Source organism: Salmo salar, chromosome 25 (genome assembly GCF_965601325.2).
Source record: "Salmo salar chromosome 25, fSalSal1, whole genome shotgun sequence".
Classification (NCBI taxonomy): Eukaryota; Metazoa; Chordata; class Actinopteri; order Salmoniformes; family Salmonidae; genus Salmo; species Salmo salar.
This window is the reverse complement of record NC_138315.1, coordinates 13,297,252-13,317,025: the sequence shown is the minus strand read 5'-3', so window position 1 is coordinate 13,317,025 and position 19,774 is coordinate 13,297,252. Positions and strand designations below refer to the sequence as shown.

The following is a 19,774-nucleotide window of genomic DNA, read 5'->3' as shown; positions in this document are numbered from 1 at the left end:
AAATACCACGCTCTACTTTGTTAAAATGTGTCTATGAACCTTTTGACCTAACTAATGGCACTTTTAAACATGAACTCTTTGAAACACAAGATGGCTTATAAAGCAAAGCCACAGGAATGGGGATATAGAGCACTGTGAGGGAGTGGGAGAGAGCTGGGTTGAGGGATCTATGACAAGAGCTTTTAATTGAAACATAAATCACAGCCAACAGGTTAGTAAAATAAATTCCCCCTTAGTTGTAATCTCAGTTATGATTCATGTAGGCCAAGCATGACTTTACTGCTCCGAGGTAGAATGTGTGCTTTTATCAAAGGCGTTGATGCATGTCTGGAGGGAGCAATAGCCCTAAGTGCAGTGTCATCTAGTTCATCATGCTGCAGCTCGTGATGCTCCTCTTTCCTAAAAATCACTGTTCAAGTATTATCAATGTAGTGCATTTCATGAATACCAAATATTTCAAGACATTTCTTAAGGTCAAACTAGCTCGTCATATCAACAACTGTGAGGAAGGTATGAGCAGCTGGGAGTTTAAAAAAGGCCCAATGCAGCTGTCTTCATATCAATATTAAATCATCTCTGGGTAACAATTTAGTACCTTAGTAATAGCTTTCCATTAAATATTGTTAAAAAGAAACAAACATAGCTTGTTTAAATTATGATATGCCCTTGTAGTGTTTAGTGAAATTTCAGCCTGTTTGATGGGATGGAGTTTTGGACCGCCTGATGACAGAAAGAAAGCTCCAAACCGCTCTGCTAATAACAGCTAGTTTTCCCCTCCTCACTCAGACAGCCCTAGCAAAATTCTTGCTTGAGAAATTAACATTTACTAAGAAGCAATTTGTTTTTACCATTTTAAAACAAGCACAGTAAGGTACTTAATTGTTACCCAGAAATGATTTGATATTGAGATATAAATGGCTGCATTGGACCTTTAACTTATCTACCACCAGGTGATGTCACCAGGCAAGCTGAAATTCCACACATGCAAAACCTGCTGATTAGAAGATCCTGTGTAGATTGTAATTTCAACCAGCAACTATCAGGAAATAACACTAAGAAAGAAAAAAAAAATCTGTTTATCAGCTGTTGTACAATAGGATATAAAATACCAGAGAAAAAAAAAAAACACATTTACACTGCACTGGCCCTTTAACTACATGATCCAAATAGAGAGGTTTTGGCAAAGCAGTTGGAGTGAAATGGGCTGATATGAGGCCCTTCTCGCCAGTGATATATATTCAATAGTAAAACTGGTGGAAAATCTGCCCTTTTAATGTGTCGACTGCCTGACATTATACAGTATATAGCTGTTAACTATGGCCATTGGCCACTATGCTAAGTTGTTAACCTTGTCTGACACTACACAGAGGGAGTAAATTACAGGTTATTCCGGGACTGTTCTCCACTTCCAGGATCATGTCAGAACTTTGTCCTGGAAAGGGAAAACCTGAAGAGAAGAATGTGCAGTGGAAATGTCTGATTTGTCGAAGCTCAAGGCTCAAAATTCATCAGCTTTGATCTTGTCACTATATCAAGACCGTGAGCCACATGTCTTTATCAAGTTAAAAGCTTCTGATGGGAGTATTCTAGCTCAACATGAACACTAGATCTTAAAACCAACCGCTGTAAAAAAAAAAAAAAAGGTACATAATAGCATCTGATGAAATGCCAATATAAATGTCATGTACTTGAACCTTTTCAATGGCTCAACCCCTTTCACTGAAGTTAATTATCAAAACATACAGCACTTTGAAATTGCTTGACATTTAACAAGTGAATCTTCTTATCTGCTTTTGGAATGGTCATGAAGGAAGCAGGTGAGGGGTAGGGATCCTGCAGGTTGGCTTGTGTAGAAGGTTGGCTTATACACTGTTGCAGTTTTAGACTTGGAGCCTCCGCAGCCTGCAAAAGCCTCTGACATCAGCCCACATGGCTTGAGGAGAATAAATTGGTTCCTTGACATAGGGGAGATGCCATCACCTCAAACCTAGCCTCGTCGAGATTCAGGCTTCCCTTGAGAAGTTCCATGGCAGAAATCAGTTAAAGAGGGGTGGGAAACTGGTGTAAATCAGTGATGCCCTCGCAACAAGTCCACCAATCAAATGCCTTGCTAACCAGATTAGTGCCACAGGAGTAAGAGTGCGTGAGGACTAAACATTTCAACAAAACAAGCACTGGTGAAAGAACATTTTAGAACGTTTGCAGCAGGCTGGTTTACACTACATTTCTCTGTTATTTAGAGATGAGCTGAAGCTCAAGCAATGCTGGCCATATCAATATTTTAAAATGTTGATTTTTCTGGAGTGATATTTGGCTGTGCAGGCTAGCATGAAAGACAAGAAGTAGCTAGCCACAATGGATGTTTGTTTTGAGAAGTCAGCTAACCTAGGTATAACTAGCTACAAGATAGTTACATTTCTCTCACGATTATAAAGCCAACAACATTTTTATAAAAACAGCATGCGACTCACCACCTGGATTCGGTCTTATGTAGCAAAATTTTCACAATTAAATAAAATTCCAATCCACAGAGTAACATTAGCAAGCCAGCCATCTAACTCCAGCTGACTAGCTAACAGCAAGCTTTAACTAGCAATACAAACCGATTGGTTAACTTTCGCTAGCTATGACAAACCGGCTTGATCTTAGATTCTTACCCGTATACATGGATGAAAGCTTCACGGCAGACTGATTCATTTTCAGAGTCAGAGAGATTCAGCACGGCACGATCGTCCTCCAGAAAGTAGTCCATCTCTCGGCATGTCCAGCCCACTGATTATCTCAGCCAATCATGGCTAGCGGGAAGGCTGCTGACTTTTTCCATGGCTTAACCAACTAGGCTCGTAATTTAACAATTTTATTCGTATTTACAGACAGCATACAAGTTTGATATTAAGGCACATGAAAGTAAACATGTTCGAGGAGACATTTCTTTGAACTTATTTTTTATGTTCAAAACGGCTCTCCTGTGAAGTCGTGACTTCAAATCAAAATAAAATGTTATTTACCACATGCGCCGAATACAACAGGTGTGAAATGCTTACTTATGAGCCCCTAACCAACAACGCAGTATAAAAAATTTAAAAAATACAGATAAGAATAAGAAATAAAAGTAACAAGTAATTAAAGAGCAGCAGTAAAATAACAATAGCGAGACAATATACACAGGAGTACCGGTACAGAGTCAATGTGCGGGGGCACCAGTTAGTTGAGGTAATATCTACATGTAGGTAGAGTTATTAAAGTGACTATGCATAGATAACAGAGAATAGCAGATGTGTAAAAGAGGGGGAGAGTGGGGCAATGCAAATAGTTTGGGAAGCCATTTGACTAGATGTTCAGGAGTCTTATGGCTTACGGGTATAAGCTATTTAGAAGCCTCTTGGACCTAGACTTGACACTCCAGCACCGCTTGCCGTGCTGGTAGCAGAGACAACGGTCTATGACTAGGGTGGCTGGAGTCTGACAATTTTAGGGCCTTCCTCTGACACCGCCTGGTATAGAGGTCCTGGATGGCAGGAAGCTTGGCCGCAGTGATGTACTGGGCCGTACGCACTACCCTCTGTAGTGACTTGCGATCGGAGGCCGAGCAGTTGCCATACCAGGCACCGATGCAACCAGGATGCTCTCGATGGTGCAGCTGTAGAACCTTTTGAGGATCTGAGGACCCATGCCAAATCTTTTCAGTCTCCTGAGGAGGAATAGGATTTGTTGTGCCCTCTTCACGACTGTCTTGTTAGTGACTGACCATGTTAGTTTGTTAGTGATGTGGACACCAAGGAACTTGAAGCTCTCAACCTGCTCCACTACAGCCCCGTCAATGAGAATGGGGGCATGCTCGGTCCTCTTTTTCCTGTAGTCCACAATCATCTCCATTGCCTTGCGACATACGCCTAGTTTCCTGAATCGGGTCACATATTATTGATCTAAAAGGTCAATAATATGCATCTAGCTCATCCAGGGTCAGTGATAGACAGTACATAGAGCAACTATCTCCATCAAACTCAAGTCCCACTAAACACAAACCAGATGGGATAGCATATCACTGCATAATGCTGTGGTAGCCATGCTGGTTAAGTGTGCCTTGAATTCAAAATAAATCACCAACAGCGTTACCAGCAAAGCATCCCCACACCATCACACCACCTCCTCCATGCTTCACGGTGGGAACCACACATGCGGAGATCATCCGTTCACCTACTATGCGTCTCACAAAGACATGGCGGTTGAAACCAAAAATCTCACATTTGGACTCAGACCAAAAAAGAACAGAATTCCACTGGTCTAATGTCTATTGCTCTTGTTTCTTGGCCAAAGTGAGTCTCTTTCTTATTGGTGTCCTTTAATAGTGGTTTCTTTGCAGCAATTCAACCATGAAGGCCTGATTCACCCAGTCTCCTCTGAACAGTTGATGTTGAGATGTGTCTGTCACTTGAACTCTGAAGCATTTATTTGGGTTGCAATCTGAGGCTGGCAACTCTAATGAACTTATCCTCTGCAGCAGAGGTAACTCTGGGTCTTCCTTTTCTGTGGCGGTCCTCATGGGAGCTAGTTTCATCATAGCGCTTGATAGTTTTGCAACTGCACTTGAAGAAATGTTCAAAGTTATTGACATTTTCTGCATTGACTGACCTTCATGTCTTAAAGTAATGATGGACTGTCGTTTCTCTTTACTTATTTGAGCTGTTCTTGCAATATTATCGATTTGGTCTTTTACCAAACAGGGCTATCTTCTGTATACCACCACTACCCTGTCACAACTGATTGGCTCAAACACATTAAGGAAAGAAATTCCACAAATTAACTTAAGGCACATCTGTAACTTGAAATGCATTCCAGGTGACTACTTCATGAAGCTGGTTGAGAGAATGTCAAGCTTGTGCAAAGCTGTCAAGGCAAAGAGAGGCTACGTTGAAGAATGTAAAATATATTTTGATTTGTTTAACACTTCTTTGGTTACTACATGATTCCATACGTGTTATTGCATAGTTTGTGTCTTCACTATTATTCTATAATGAAAAAATAATAATTGTTCAAATAATGAAAAACCCTTGAATGAGTAGGTGTGTCCAAACTTCTGACTGGTACTCCATGTCAGCACATAAAAGGAAAGTACAAAATGTGTTATATGGTTTGCCTCATACATTGTCTACTGGTATCATTTTAACTTGAGAACATATAGCTCAACATGTAAACAATGTGCGACTTTAGCTATTCTCTGCTTCAGAAGACAGATGCCCATAAAGCCAGTCCCATCACTGTAGGCCTATGGTTGCATTGGCAATGCATGCCATATGATAAGCTACCAAATGGATTAAGATAGCTGATACAGTGAAGTTAAAAAGTATTTGATCCCCTGCTGATTTTGTACATTTACCCACTGACAAAGAAATTATCTGTCTATAATTTTAATGGTAGGTTTATTTGAACAGTGAGAGACAGAATAACAACAAAAATCCAGAAAAACATGTCAAAAATGTTATAAATTGATTTACATTTTAATGAGGGAAATAAGTATTTGACCCCTCTGCAAAACATGACTTAGTACTTGGTGGAAAAACCCTTGTTGGCAATCACAGAGGTCAGACGTTTCTTGTAGTTGGCCACCAGGTTTGCACACATCTCAGGAGGGATTTTGTCCCACTCCTCTTTGCAGATCTTCTCCAAGTCATTAAGGTTTCAAGGCTGACGTTTGGCAACTCGAACCTTCAGCTCCCTCCACAGATTTTCTATGGGATTAAGGTCTGGAGACTGGCTAGGCCACTCCAGGACCTTAATGTGCTTCTTCTTGAGCCACTCCTTTGTTGCCTTGGCCGTGTGTTTTGGGTCATTGTTATGCTGGAATACCCAGCCACGACCCATTTTCAATGCCTTGGCTGAGGGAAGGATGTTCTCACCCAAGATTTGACAGCACATGGCCCCGTCCATCGTCCCTTTGATGCGGTGAAGTTGTCCTGTCCCCTTAGCAGAAAAACACCCCCAAAGCATAATGTTTCCATCTCCATGTTTGACGGTGGAGATGGTGTTCTTGGGGGTCATAGGCAGCATTCCTCCTCCAAACACGGCTAGTTGAGTTGATGCCAAAGAGCTCCATTTTGGTCTCATCTGACCACAACACTTTCACCCAGTTGTCCTCTGAATCATTCAGATGTTCATTGGCAAACTTCAGACGGGCATGTATATGTGCTTTCTTGAGCAGGGGGACCTTGCGGGCGCTGCAGGATTTCAGTCCTTCACGGCGTAGTGTGTTACCAATTGTTTTCTTGGTGACAATGGTCCCAGCTGCCTTGAGATCATTGACAAGATCCTCCCGTGTAGTTCTGGGCTGATTCCTCACCGTTCTCATGATCATTGCAAGGTGAAAGTGGTGAGACCACGAGGTGAGATCTTGCATGGAGCCCCAGGCCGAGTGATATTGACAGTTCTTTTGTGTATCTTCCATTTGCGAATAATCGCACCAAATGTTGTCACCTTCTCACCAAGCTGCTTGGCGATAGTCTTGTAGCCCATTCCAGCCTTGTGTAGGTCTACAATCTTGTCCCTGACATCTTTGGAGAGCTCTTTGGTCTTGGCCATGGTGGAGAGTTTGGAATCTGATTGATTGATTACTTCTGTGGACAGGTGTCTTTTATACAGGTAACAAACTGAGATTAGGAGCACTCCCTTTAAGAGTGTGCTCCTAATCTCAGCTCGTTACCTGCATAAAAGACACCTGGGAGCCAGAAATCTTTCTGATTGAGAGGGGGTCAAATACTTATTTCCCTCATTAAAATGCAAATCAATTTATAACATTTTTGACATGCGTTTTTCTGGATTTTTTGGTTGTTGTTGTTGTTATTCTGTCTCTCACTGTTCAAATAAACCTACCATTAAAATTATAGACTGATCATTTCTTTGTCAGTGGGCAAATGTACAAAATCAGCAGGGGATCAAATACTTTTTCCCCCCTCACTGTATACTGAGAAAGAGTGACAATCAAATAAAACAGATTGAATATCTTACAACTAGACAAAAATGAAATGTCCACTTGAGAACACAGAAAACAGCACCCTTCACTCTGTGTCAATTGAAATATAAAAAAAAATATATATAAAAAAAATTCCCCATCAAAACCGTTAGCATAAGTTAGAGAGATCCATTTTTTTGCATGGGCTACATCTCAATCCACCGCATCCGCCTATGTCGGCCTTCCGCATCTGCAGTGGAAGGTGGCCGGGTTGCAGCGGTGTTTGTCATGCCATGAGACATCACAAAAAAAAATATTTTCAAAAAACGCCTGTAGTCTCCGAACGGTTTGGCCTACAAAACTAATAACCACACTATGGACTCTCACGAATACGATGGTGTTCTCCATTTTATACACAGTTGCTTTGTGAGAAGGTGTTAAAGTTCACAGTTAGCCATTGCTATGTAAATGCTAGCTGAAAAGTACCAGTGACCTGGCTTTGATCCCAAGTGAGAGCAGGTCTGCCGGAACCATGGCCCAGTGAGAAACAGGTGACGGCCTGTGTAGATGGAAACAGAAAAGTCTGAGCCTTTTGGGTAAAATACTGGGCTAAAACCTGTATGGAAATACGCAATTAGTCTCTTGGGACCTCCATCTTCATCTACAAACACAGGCTTTCACAGCTTTCCATATCTGAGGACAGAATACATAAAAAAGAAACAGGCTTCATTATAATTAAATTAGACAGCACTGGATATTATGTTGCTATTATCTCTGTCCTCAGTTGTTCCCCTCTACTGACTGGAACTAGAGAATCTTTTCATAATGTCCTCCCACAAAGCATACTGTGTTCAGTAGCCTACACTCTCTCTTCACTGACAGCTGGAGCTGTAATTTCACCCTCTTCCATGGTTGTTACCTGCAAATGAATTTGGAAACTTTTTAAATTTACAATGATTATAACATTAGCTAGCTAATATAACATTAGCTAGCTGATGAAATTTAATTAATTTAGCTAAACTGTGGGTAAAGTTAACTAGCAAGCAGCTCAGTTAGCCTACAGTGGCCTACTACTAGTACTGTAATACATCGAACATTTTCAAAATGTATTTACTTACTTGAATAGGTTCTCCCACTGCCTCCATTTTTGGGGTCCTTACAATAACAAAATAATCAAGATATTTCCGGTGGTAGCAAAGCGCAGCCAGCAGCCATGTTGACGAATGGAGGCAAAAAGTGTGTTTGTCACCAGAGCAGTTTAGAACGTGTTGTGACGTTTGACTTTACCAGCGTAACTTCCACTTTCAGTTTCAATAAATACAAAAAATATAAATATTTTAAAAATATATATATATTAAAAACGCAAAATGTCGGCCACACTTGATGTGTCCTACCCGGACGGACAACAGTGACGCACATAACACACAGCACCCCTTCTACGGGCGCAGGGGGAGGTTTCTTGAAATGTAACATCCAAATCAAGATCAGCTGCCCATTCAAACCGTTTTTGCAATACAACAAACTCCAGACCTCCAAGGGAGAGGCGTGATAACGATGTGATTTTGGCGTATGACAATGCAAGGCTACCTCAAACCAAATCCGGCACCCAAGGGTGCCTGCACACCACTCTGGGACGACAAGTGTAGTATTTCCCCTGAACCCTATAAGAGGGTCAGCGCACCACTGAATAGTGAGGCTAGGTGATACATCTAACTATAGGGTTCTCAATGAAGGAAAACATCTATACCGACAAAACAACAAAATCACTGGTCATTTTGGACACAGCTGAATGTGTATTACTTACGGCGATTTGACATTACAATTAACAATTGTCCATTCATCACACGGAGTCATGCCAGGTTAAGTCATCCAATGCTCACTGACTGCTGCGGAATTCTCTGGAGGCCTTGTTTGTTAGGCAAATGTGCTCAGCGGAGAGACGGCCTGTCCCCTTCAGGCTTCTGCCTCTCTTAACCAGAGAGCGGGCTCCCCGGAGTGATACAGTAACAAGCACTTTGTCTTTGAAATATTCAACAATATGCCATCCTGCTCTTCCCCGTCGAGGTAAAACTGCAGGTAGGATTAGGAGCTAGAAGAAAATACTCTCTTCTAGCGAGTGAGCCACATCTGGAGCAATTCACACTGAAATTAAAATGGCTCTTTCCCATTCACTGCTATCCACTCCACATAGCACAAGGCTGGAGAGCCGCTGGTCTTTCATACTCAGTGTGCCAGGACTACGGAGGGCTATTTCACTGGACAAAAAAAAATCTACTGTGTGCCTAATCTCTCAAAGCGCTGACATGCTTTGTGTTCATTATCTTCAGCCGCCCAGGATCCAACCAAAGCATGAAATCTGGAGTTCATCTATATATCCAGTAAGATCAGCAGGCAGCCGCCGCACAGTCCTCACCAAATCATCTCACTGTACCACAACCGAACAGCCCATAGTAGAAGAACTGAATGCACACTGCACGTGGAACATAATCCTTGAATTACCTTGATTTTATATACAGTACAACTCATGAAGGTTAGCATTCAAATCTAATAGGACACTAGGCTAGATTCAGCAATATGCCTGGTATTTATTAAAATAGTATCCAGTTTAGTGAGGGCAGCGGTTCAAAGTTTCATGTGTGGGTGTTGGTTTGTCTCTTCTCGCTCTGTTGACAAGGTCACCGATTAAAATATGTTCCACTCACAGTTCTTCTATTCCGGGAAAAGTCTTGTCTCCCATGTGATAGAACAGGGATCGATATTACAGGCTCAACGTGGAATTTCTCTAGTCTACAACTTGTGGTCGTCCTCAAGGAGTAGGCTAACAATCTTTAGACCACACCATGCAAATGTGGGATGGAAAGAAATAAGACTTGATCCTCAATTTTTTTTTTTTTTATAAAATAAAAAAGAGGGATCCTAAAGAAGAAGGGTAATAGCAGCTCTTGATGGATACCCACTCTTTTAATGGATATTATGATTCAGTGATGCGACCAGCCACTGAGCCACAGTATCCCAAAAGGCACCCTAATACCTACATATACTGCATGACTTTGGACTATGTTATTTGCATTAATCCAGTGGATATTTGTTTTTCAAACTCTGCAATCACATGAGTGCTACAGCACTTACCCAAATAATGGTCTCTTCCTGGTGCACACTTGCATTAAAAGGTTAACTGCGCCCAAAAATCTAGAATTTTTCAATTTTTTCCCAGACCTCAAATTGTCTCTTGGTTTAACATTGTTGTGGACTTAGAAAACAAAACAAACAATTGGTTGTTCTAAGTCCACAACAATGTTAATTGAGAGTGAAAACCTGGAAAAACAAAAACTGAGAAAAAAGAATTCAGGATTTTTTTTAAACTGATTTTATAGGGCCCTAGATATGTAGCAGAGTGAGCTGAGCTTTGCCGTGCTACTGTCTGTTTGAGCAGCATTAGAGAATGACTTATCAAGAAGGGGCGTCTAAGAACAGCTGAACTATTCATCTGACTGATGTCAGCTCCTGTTAAACAGATTCTGACATGAACGTGGGTTCAATAGAATCACACCAAAACAGAGAGAAAAAAAAAATGGCCGTTCTCAGGCTGAGTTCCAGATGGCGCCTATTCCCTATATAGTGCACCACTTTTGACCAGGACCCATAAGGCTCTGGTCAAATGTTGTGTACTAAGGAAATAGGGTGCCGTTTAAGACAGAACTTGGTGGTGTTTGTGCAGACTCAGACTACATTTTACATTTTACATTTTAGTCATTTAGCAGACGCTCTTATCCAGAGCGACTTACAGTAGTGAATGCATACATTTTTTTTTTGTAGAACAGCAGCATTTGTTCCCAACACCACGCAAGCAAAGGAGCCTTCATCTACAGCCAAAAGCTCTGCCAACAACATAAGTAATGCACTGTATTCCTGATTGCATCTATACCAAGATAAGGAGGAGGATGAGGGTCAGAAACTCTCATGGGGTCAGACTATTCAAACAAACGTTGTTGTGGTCGTTGTTGAACCCACAAGATTTGCACTCCTATGGACTCCAATAAGACATTTGCGATTGTCTCCCATTGTGCCACGAAGGAGCAAAACCACACACAAAAAAAACTCCTCACCATTTATGCACTGCAAGGGCAAAACCACAATCTCCATACCAGAACACTTGCACAAAATGTTTTTATCTGGAGCCTTTGCTGCAATACCTCACGAGAAATCTTCATGTTTTTAGATTAAGTGGAATTCCTTCAATAGATGTCAGCTGTTGGGACTGTGGCTTGGGTAATGTGAATCACGAGGAGCATTGCATAGTGCATCTGACCCGGGGGGGGGGGGGGGGGGGGGCACACTGACTCAGAGTATAGTTGTACAAATATCACCTCCACCACCTAGTGAGCTACTGTACAGTTGAGGGCTAGGTATGTCCAGAGTTAGCCTCTAAAAGCAATTAGACCCAGGTTTGGAGACTAGAGATCTTCCTGATATTTATGTTGCTGATGATATTATAGTATGCTACATCAATGCCATGTTCAATTCTATTATCATTGACACCAATAGATGACCAGGCAAACATAATACTTTTCAACAGAGGAGGAAACATGGAGAAGGATTGGAAGAGAACCACAGTGAGAAACAATTCCTTAGAATAACCAAAGGGTTATTTTGAACACAGTGCTGCACACCAAAGAGTGCAGAGGTCACCAACTGGACCAAAAGTGATTTGATAAATGGTAGAACTGAACAAATAACTATTTCATACAGCTGTCCATCAAATCTCCATAACAAAAATCGCCCAAACACAAAACCTATGCAGTGTTTCAGCTGCCCTGACAAACAAGGAAATTCCTTTTCGATGCCTTCATGTACATGTTGTGAGATGTAAGAATATGTTATAATCATATACAAGTGTCCAGAGGCAGTGGTACTGGTCACAGTCACATATGCCAATCTATTTCTGCATAGTGCATATGTCCTTGTAAAGGTCTTCCAATGCAAGGCAGCGGTCTAAGGATACTGGTCTTGCGAATGACAAAGTGTGATGATGGCACAGCAGACTACTCCTATATGGTTTGAGTTATTTGAATTATCAACATCAGTGATATTGATAATGAAAGCATTTTCCCTCTAAATGCTGTGGCTGCCTTCTCTCATTCCTATGGAGCATTTAGTTCAGATATTTGTGAACACTGCTATTGGTTCGTTTTAAATAAACGAATGAAAAGAAAACGTGGAGACTTCAAACGAGATCGAGTAGGCTAGCTTGGCATCGCAATTGTAGGGAACCGTTTTCCTGCCATCTATCCTGATTAGGACACGGTGATTCCACCGAGACATCTAGGCAATAGTGCGCGCTTGGGAAAAGAATGGCACACTAAAACCTGGCCTTGTTCCTTACACTTTAATAGGCTACTGATGCTAAATAACCGTTCACACGGCCTTCAAACTGACACGACTTCACTTTTCTGTCGAGTTGCCTTGTGTCAATCTGCGCAAACGTGTTTTGCCTTGATTTGCATGAATCCAGAACGGCTATGGGACACGTGAAGTAGTATAGCTGATTTTTCTTCTTTATACTAGCTGAGATTAAAACACGAAAATGTTAACCGGACGACAAAAGAAAAACACCAGCGTTGTCAATCCCAAATAAATTGTATCAATGTTAGATAGGTCTACAATTATTAGGCCTATAACTTAAATTAAGCGACGGGAGTCACTCTCGACCGTGACCAAAAAAAAAGGTCGTTTTGGTTCGAAATTGGTGCAGAACTATACAACATTTTTAATCTGGCTACGTAATTTGAGAACGGAAAAAGAAAAAAAAAGCATCAATGCCAATGGCAAATATAGTGACTGTTAGACCAGGTAAAGGCATTGAATACAGTCGTGAGTTGAAACCGAAATAAACGTGAGAAAATGAAGAAGGGTAGCGCATGAATCTCCGCCCCTAATCCTCGCATTCCTCAGATTCCCACACACTAAACTCAACCTGCCTAATTCATTTTCTACCGGTGCATTTACACCTCAGAGTCACAGCCCTACAAAAAGTAACACTTCATGCAACGTCCACAAGATACAATAATGGACAAATCAAAAGTTTCGCCTACAATGTATCAAGGGGCAAACTCAATAACCAGTGGATGACCCTCAGGAGGTGTGCGTGGTAGTGTATCAGTCACAAGAGAAAGATTAGTTTGCGTTAAGGTCCTTGCTTGCTATGTATAGGCTATAGCAAAAGCAGGAAATAAACAACACATGCTGCACTGTTTGTATAGTTAACAAAAAAAATGAATTTAGGACTTAAATAGTAACTTGTCTAGCGCAGACTTTTAGCCTGCAGATGTTTTCATTTTTACAGATTTTCTCCATGCTTTCAGAATGAATGAAAACGAGCCTGTACCTTAAGGAGTATTATTGTGATCGCTGTGTTTTGGCGTGGATCCACATTGGAACATGTAACTTAATCAGCATGGAAGTAGCACCTCTACAAGTCCGCTCTTAGTCCCATGCAGTGTAACTCGCCTCCATAGTCAAGAACAAGATCCCTTCTTCCCTCTCCGCTTCCACGCCAAAGGAATACGAGTATGCATGACGTCACCTCGCTCTAGGTTTGCAGTTTCAGTATTCATTGGGTCTAGTTTGTAGAAGAGGGCGTTTCACTGGAGACTCGCTTTGTTGAATAGACCAATGGTAAGGGGAAAAACAGTTTCCTTGGTTACACATTTTGTTAAGCAGGATACCATAATCATTTCGTAAATTGTTTGCCATTGTCAGTCCCTTTCTGCACCTTTATCAGTGGAGGCTGGTGGGAGGAGCTATAGGAGGACTGGCTCATTGTAATGGTTGGAATGGAATACAAGGAACTGTATCAAACACAACAAACATATGGAAACCACATGCTTGACTCATATGGAAACCACTTGCTTACCTGCCTGTCCTCCTATAGCTACTCCCACCAGCCTCCACTGACCTTTACGTAGGGTAGTCTGTTTTGTGTCATATCCACCCGAGGTTACGCATGAATTGATTCATACAGTAGCCTATACAGCGGCGTAAAACGTGAATTTATCTTGTTCAGGAGTTGGCCTAATAATAAATATTGCCTAATCCACAGGGTAGAACCGCGCATACACTACAGTTAAAAAGTTTGGTGTCACTTAGAATTGTCCTTATTTTTGAAAGAAAAGCACATTTTTTGTCCATTAGAATAACATCAAATTGATCAGAAATACAGTGTAGACATTGTTAATGTTGTAAATTACTATTGTAGCTGGAAAAAGCTGATTTTTAATGGAATATCTACATAGGCGTACAGAGCCCCATTATCAGCAACCATCATTCCTGTGTTCCAATGCCACGGTGTGTTAGCTATTCCAAGTTGATCATTTTAAAAGGCTAATTGATCATTAGAAAACCCTTTTGCAATTACGTTAGCACGGCTGAAAACTGTTGTTCTGATTAAAGAAGCAATAAAACTGGCCTTCTTTAGGCTAGTTGAGTATCAGCATTTTGGGGGTTCGATTACAGGCTCAAAATGGCCAGAAACAAAGGACATTCTTCTGAAACTCATCAGTCTATTCTTGTTCTGAGAAATGAAGGCTATTCCATGAGAGAAATTGCCAAGAAACTGAAGATCTGGTACAACGCTGTGTACTACTCCCTTCACAGAACAGCACAAACTGGCTCTAACCAGAATAGAAAGAGGAGTGGGAGGCCCCGGTGCACAACTGAGCAAGGGGACAAGTACATTAAAGTGTCTAGTTTGAGAAACAGACGCCTCACAAGTCCTCAACTGGCAGCTTCATTAAATGGTACCCGCAAAACACCAGTCTCATTGTCAACAGTGAAGTGGCGACTCTGGGAGGCTGGCCTTCTAGGCAGAGTTGCAAAGAAAAAGCCATATCTCAGACTGGCCAATAAAAATTAAATATTAAGATGGGCAAAAGAACACATGGAAACTATGTGTTTGATGTATTTGATACCATAACACTGATTCCACTACACTACAGCCATTACCACGATCTCGTCCTCCCCATAAGGTGCCACCATCCTCCTGTGCTCCATACAGAAAAGCAAGTAATCTGCAGATGAGTCGTTTTCAGCAGAGCCAAGCACTGCCAGAGCCACCTATGTGAAGCTAACCACAATAACAATTAGTCACAATAGTGGCCTTCAAAATAAAAGTCCCGTATTGAAACTGATGCAAACTGATACAAGTAGTGTAAAAATGCAATATTTGGACTATATAATGCTTGAAAAGTTCGCAAAATTGTTATATACATAAAAAAAACTATAATTAGTTAATTTGGCAAAATAGGACAAATCAGTTGAAATTGCACTGTGGATGTATTAGACTTCATAATTGCAATAATACTATGTATATTGAACATTCAAATTGTAATGTACATTCTTACATAGGGATCTTGGGTCCATAAAATGTGGTATCAGCCTACTAATTAACACCCAGAACCGGCGCCAGGATAAAATTATATAGGGGACTGTTTAAATTGGCGGGAAGGCTACAGATTTCGCACCAATCACCGCTGCGCTGTATCAGCACAAAGGACAACGCCCTATACACACTAAAGCGAGGCCATTTTCGTAATGAACAAAAGCTATAAGTTAGATAGGGTAATTAACATATTACATACAAACAGCCTATGTGAATGCAGCCCTACACACAGCTGTCTTACCAAAATAATGCAAACTCAATGCTCAAAGTAGTAGTCTAGTTATTCATGCATGCAAACAAAAATACTGAATAGCAGTTTGGCTTAGAATACCGACACTGTTATCGCAAATAAATTAATGCGAACAGAACAAAATAGCCGTACCAGTGGAGGCGCCTCAGAAGAGGAAGCGGAGGACCATACTTCTCACTGAATTTCATACAAATAAAAATAGTAAAACATTTAAAAGGTTATCCTTTTTAAATCTTTACTAAATATATTTATATCACCATATAATTGATTAAAAACACGTTGTTTTGCAATGAGGTCTACAGTAGCCTTAACAGCACTCTGTAGAGACCACCATGGTATAGCCGGAGGACAGCTAGCTTCCATCCACCTCTGGGTACAATGGCTTCAATACAAAACCTAGGAGGCTCATGGTTCTCACCCCCTTTTATAGACGTACCCAGTAATTATGGCAACTTCTGAAGGATGTCCTCCAACCTATCAGAGCTCTTGCAGCATGAACTGACATTTTGTCCACCCAATCAAAGGATCAGAGAATTAATCTAGAACTGAAAGCATAAGCTACAGCAAACTAGCTCTGCAGTGCATAAAATGTAGTGACTCAAAGAGAGAGAAAGAATAGTTGAATAAATTAATTGCTTAAAAAATGAAGGAGAAGCAAGAGAGCTATATTTTGACTTTTTTTTCACTTTCACTTACTTAGCTAGCAAATGCAGCTAGCTAGCTAATTTACCCTACTCAAACACCCAGCTCAAACAAAGGGATGCTTTGTCAGCTAGCTGGCTATGACTATGCAACACAACACTGGAACTCTTCCAAGTCAAGGTAAGCTTTAGGTTTTACAAATTCATTGCCACCGGGGCCGCCAGTGTAACTGCTAAACTGCTTATTTAACTTTTACTGACTGTACACTCTAACGTTACTGCGAGATTGTAGAGGGTTTACTAACATGATAGTTCTATTAGCTATGTTGACTATGATGTTACTTTAGCAAATATGGTGACAACGATGTGGGCTGTGTGTAGTGGTTATGATATGGTTTGGCTTGGAAAGATTTTTTCAGCTGGTGTGTTGTGCATTGGAGTCCACAAGCGAAGGGAAAAGGTGAGAGGAGAAAAGCGCATAAACGCGAGAAGGAATACAACGTGGAGGCCTCCCGAGTGGCGCCGTGGTCTAAGGCACTGCATCGCAGTGCTAGCTGTGCCACTAGAGATCCTGGTTGAGGCAGCGCACAATTGGCCCAGCATCGTCTGGGTTAGGGGGAGGGTTTGGCCGGCAGGGATGTCCTTGTCCCATTGCGCTCTAGTGACTCCTGTGGCGGGCCGGGTGCATATACGCTGACACAGTCTCCAGGTGTACGATATTTCCTCCGACACATTGGTGTGGCTGGCTTCTGGGTTAAGCGGGCATTGTGTCAAGTAGCAGTGCGGCTTGGTTGGGTCGTGTTTCGGAGGACGCATGGCTCTCGACCTTCGCCTCTCCCGAGGGGTATGAATGTTGTAAAATGTTTCTTAAACAGAAGCCAACACGAATGAAACGGGGATAAACATACCTGGATTTCTCCAAAGGAACTCTCTTTTGCGACTGTTGGACTAATGATTACACCGTAGATCATCTAGATGCAGGCAAGAGTTTGTAAGGCGATATTGAATGTGTCCCTGTCTTTCCATGTGTCACTGTCTGTCACCTAAAAAAATCTCACCCTGTGTGCACCTTCCTTGTAAACTTTCATTCATACATTTGAAGTCGGAAGTTTACATACACCTTAGCCAAATACATTTAAACTCAGTTTTTCACAATTCCTGACATTTAATCCCAGTAAAAATTCCCTGTCTTAGGTCACTTAGGATCACCACTTTTTTTTAAGAATGTGAAATGTCAGAATAATAGTAGAGAGAATGATTTACTTCAACTTTTATTTCTTTCATCACATTCCCAGAAGTTTACATACACTCAATTAGTATTTGGTAGCATTGCCTTTAAATTGTTTAACTTGGGTCAAACGTTTCGGGGTAGCCTTCCACAAGCTTCCCACAATAAGTTGGGTGAATTTTGGCCCATTCCTCCTGACAGAGCTGGTGTAACTGAATCAGGTTTGTTGGCCTCCTTGCTCGCACACACTTTTTCAGTTCTGCCCACAAATTTTCTATAGGATTGTCGTCAGGGCTTTGTGATGGCCACTCCAATACCTTGACTTTGTTGTCCTTAAGCCATTTTGCCACAACTTTGGAAGTATGCTTGGGGTCATTGTCCATTTGGAAGACCCATTTGCGACAAAGCTTTAACTTCCTGACTGATGTCTTGAGATGTTGCTTCAACATATCCACATAATTTTACATCCTCATGTTGTCATCTATTTTGTGAAGTGCACCAGTCTCTCCTGCAGCAAACACACAAAAAAACAAGACTTTATATCCGAGTTGTGCCTGTTGTTCACGAGCGTATCTGCCCTCTCATTGGCTAGAATGGTCACACCTGATCTTGCCTCCTCTTCTCCCGCCTGCCTTCCATCCTTGAGATCATGCATTTCCATTGTTATAACGGTCATTCGACTATCCTGTCAATATAATAGAAAATATTTGATGAAGTACAGCTACAACATGAAGTGACTTTTCGTAGCAGGTTATGAGAGCATTTTAGCTGACCCTAACCCTTTTCCTAACCTTAACCTAATTATCCTAGCCTGCTACTTTAATTATCCTAACCTGCTGAGCAAGTTCTCCAAACTGACTATGAAAGAGTCACTTCCGATTGTAGCTGTATACCAAAGATGGTGGATAAATGAAGATAGTTCACTTAGGCTGTTTTACAGTGCGTTGCAAAAAATAATAATAGTTTCCAGAATACTTAACTGGGGGTGTCTCCTATAGACACCAATGCAATAGCTGCTGGATCTGGTCTACTTAGTTAGTTCATTGACTTTCACTGAACCAGAAAATGTTTTGAAAAAAACAGTGAGTGGGGTGTCTCGCTTCCTCGTTCGTCTCTGTGTATAGTTCCACCTAGTCAAAACGGGAAACTCTTTTCACACCACTTACGCAGCAGAAACTTACGCAGCAGTTTAGGTGAATTAACACAGCAGGTTAAGAGACTGAGGTTAAGGTTAGGAAAAGGGTTAGGGTTAGCAAAAATGCTCTCCTAACCTGCTACAAAAATATCTTTAAATCTAATTGGCGTGCTAACGATTCCGGTCACCTGTGTACCTATACACCACTTGATAGGTGACCTACAGTGGCAAGAAAAAATATGTGAACCCTTTGGTAATACCTGGATTTCAGCATAAATTGGTCATAAAATTGTATCTGATCTTCATCTAGGTCACAACAATAGACAAACACAGTCTGCTTAAACTAATAACACAAACAATTATGCGTTTTCATGTCTTTATTGAACACACCGTGTAAACATTCACAGTGCAGGATGGGAAAAGTATGTGAACCCTTGGATTTAATAACTGGTTGACCCTCCTTTGGCAGCAATAACCTCAACCAAACGTTTTCTGTAGTTGCGGATCAGACCTGCACAACAGTCAGGAGGAATTTTGGACCATTCCTCTTTACTAAACTGTTTCAGTTCAGCAATATACTTAGGATGTCTGGTGTGAACTGCTCTCTTGAGATCATGCCACAGCATCTCAATCAGGTTGAGGTCAGGAGTCTGACTGGGCCACTCCAGAAGATGTATTTTCTTCTGTTGTTGATTTACTTCTGTGTTTTGGGACGTTGTCCTGTTGCATCAACCAACTTCTGTTGAGCTTCAATTGACGGACAGATAGCCTAACATTCTCCTGCAAAATGTCTTGATAAACTTGGGAATACATTTTTCTGTCGATGATAGCAAGCTGTTTAGGCCCTGAGGCAGCAAAGCAGCTCCAAACCATAATGCTCCCTCCACCATACTTTACAGTTGGGATGATGTTTTGATGTTGGTGAGCTGTGCATTTTTTTCTCCACACATAGTGTTGTGTGTTCCTTCCAAACAACTCAACTGTAGTTTCATCTGTCCACAGAATATTTTGCCAGTAGCGCTATGGAACATCCAGTTGCACTTTTGTAAACTTCAGACGTGCAGCAATGTTTTTCTTGAACAGCAGTGGCCTATCCGTGGTGTCCTCCCATGAACACCATTCTTGTTTAGTGTTTTA

At 41.3% G+C, this 19,774-nt stretch overlaps 1 protein-coding gene across 8 annotated transcripts in view; it reads right to left on the bottom strand.

The window, feature by feature from the left end:
* LOC106586174 (plakophilin-4) overlaps positions 1-13,530 on the bottom strand; it is a 131,263-nt gene extending 117,733 nt beyond the window's left edge. For all 8 annotated transcript variants that reach the window (XM_014173115.3, XM_014173116.3, XM_014173120.3 and 5 more), the window contains exon 1: positions 13,332-13,530. The gene's annotated coding sequence lies outside the window, so the exon portion shown is untranslated. The remainder of the gene's footprint in view (positions 1-13,331) is intronic.
* Between the last annotated feature and the right edge of the window lie 6,244 nt (positions 13,531-19,774).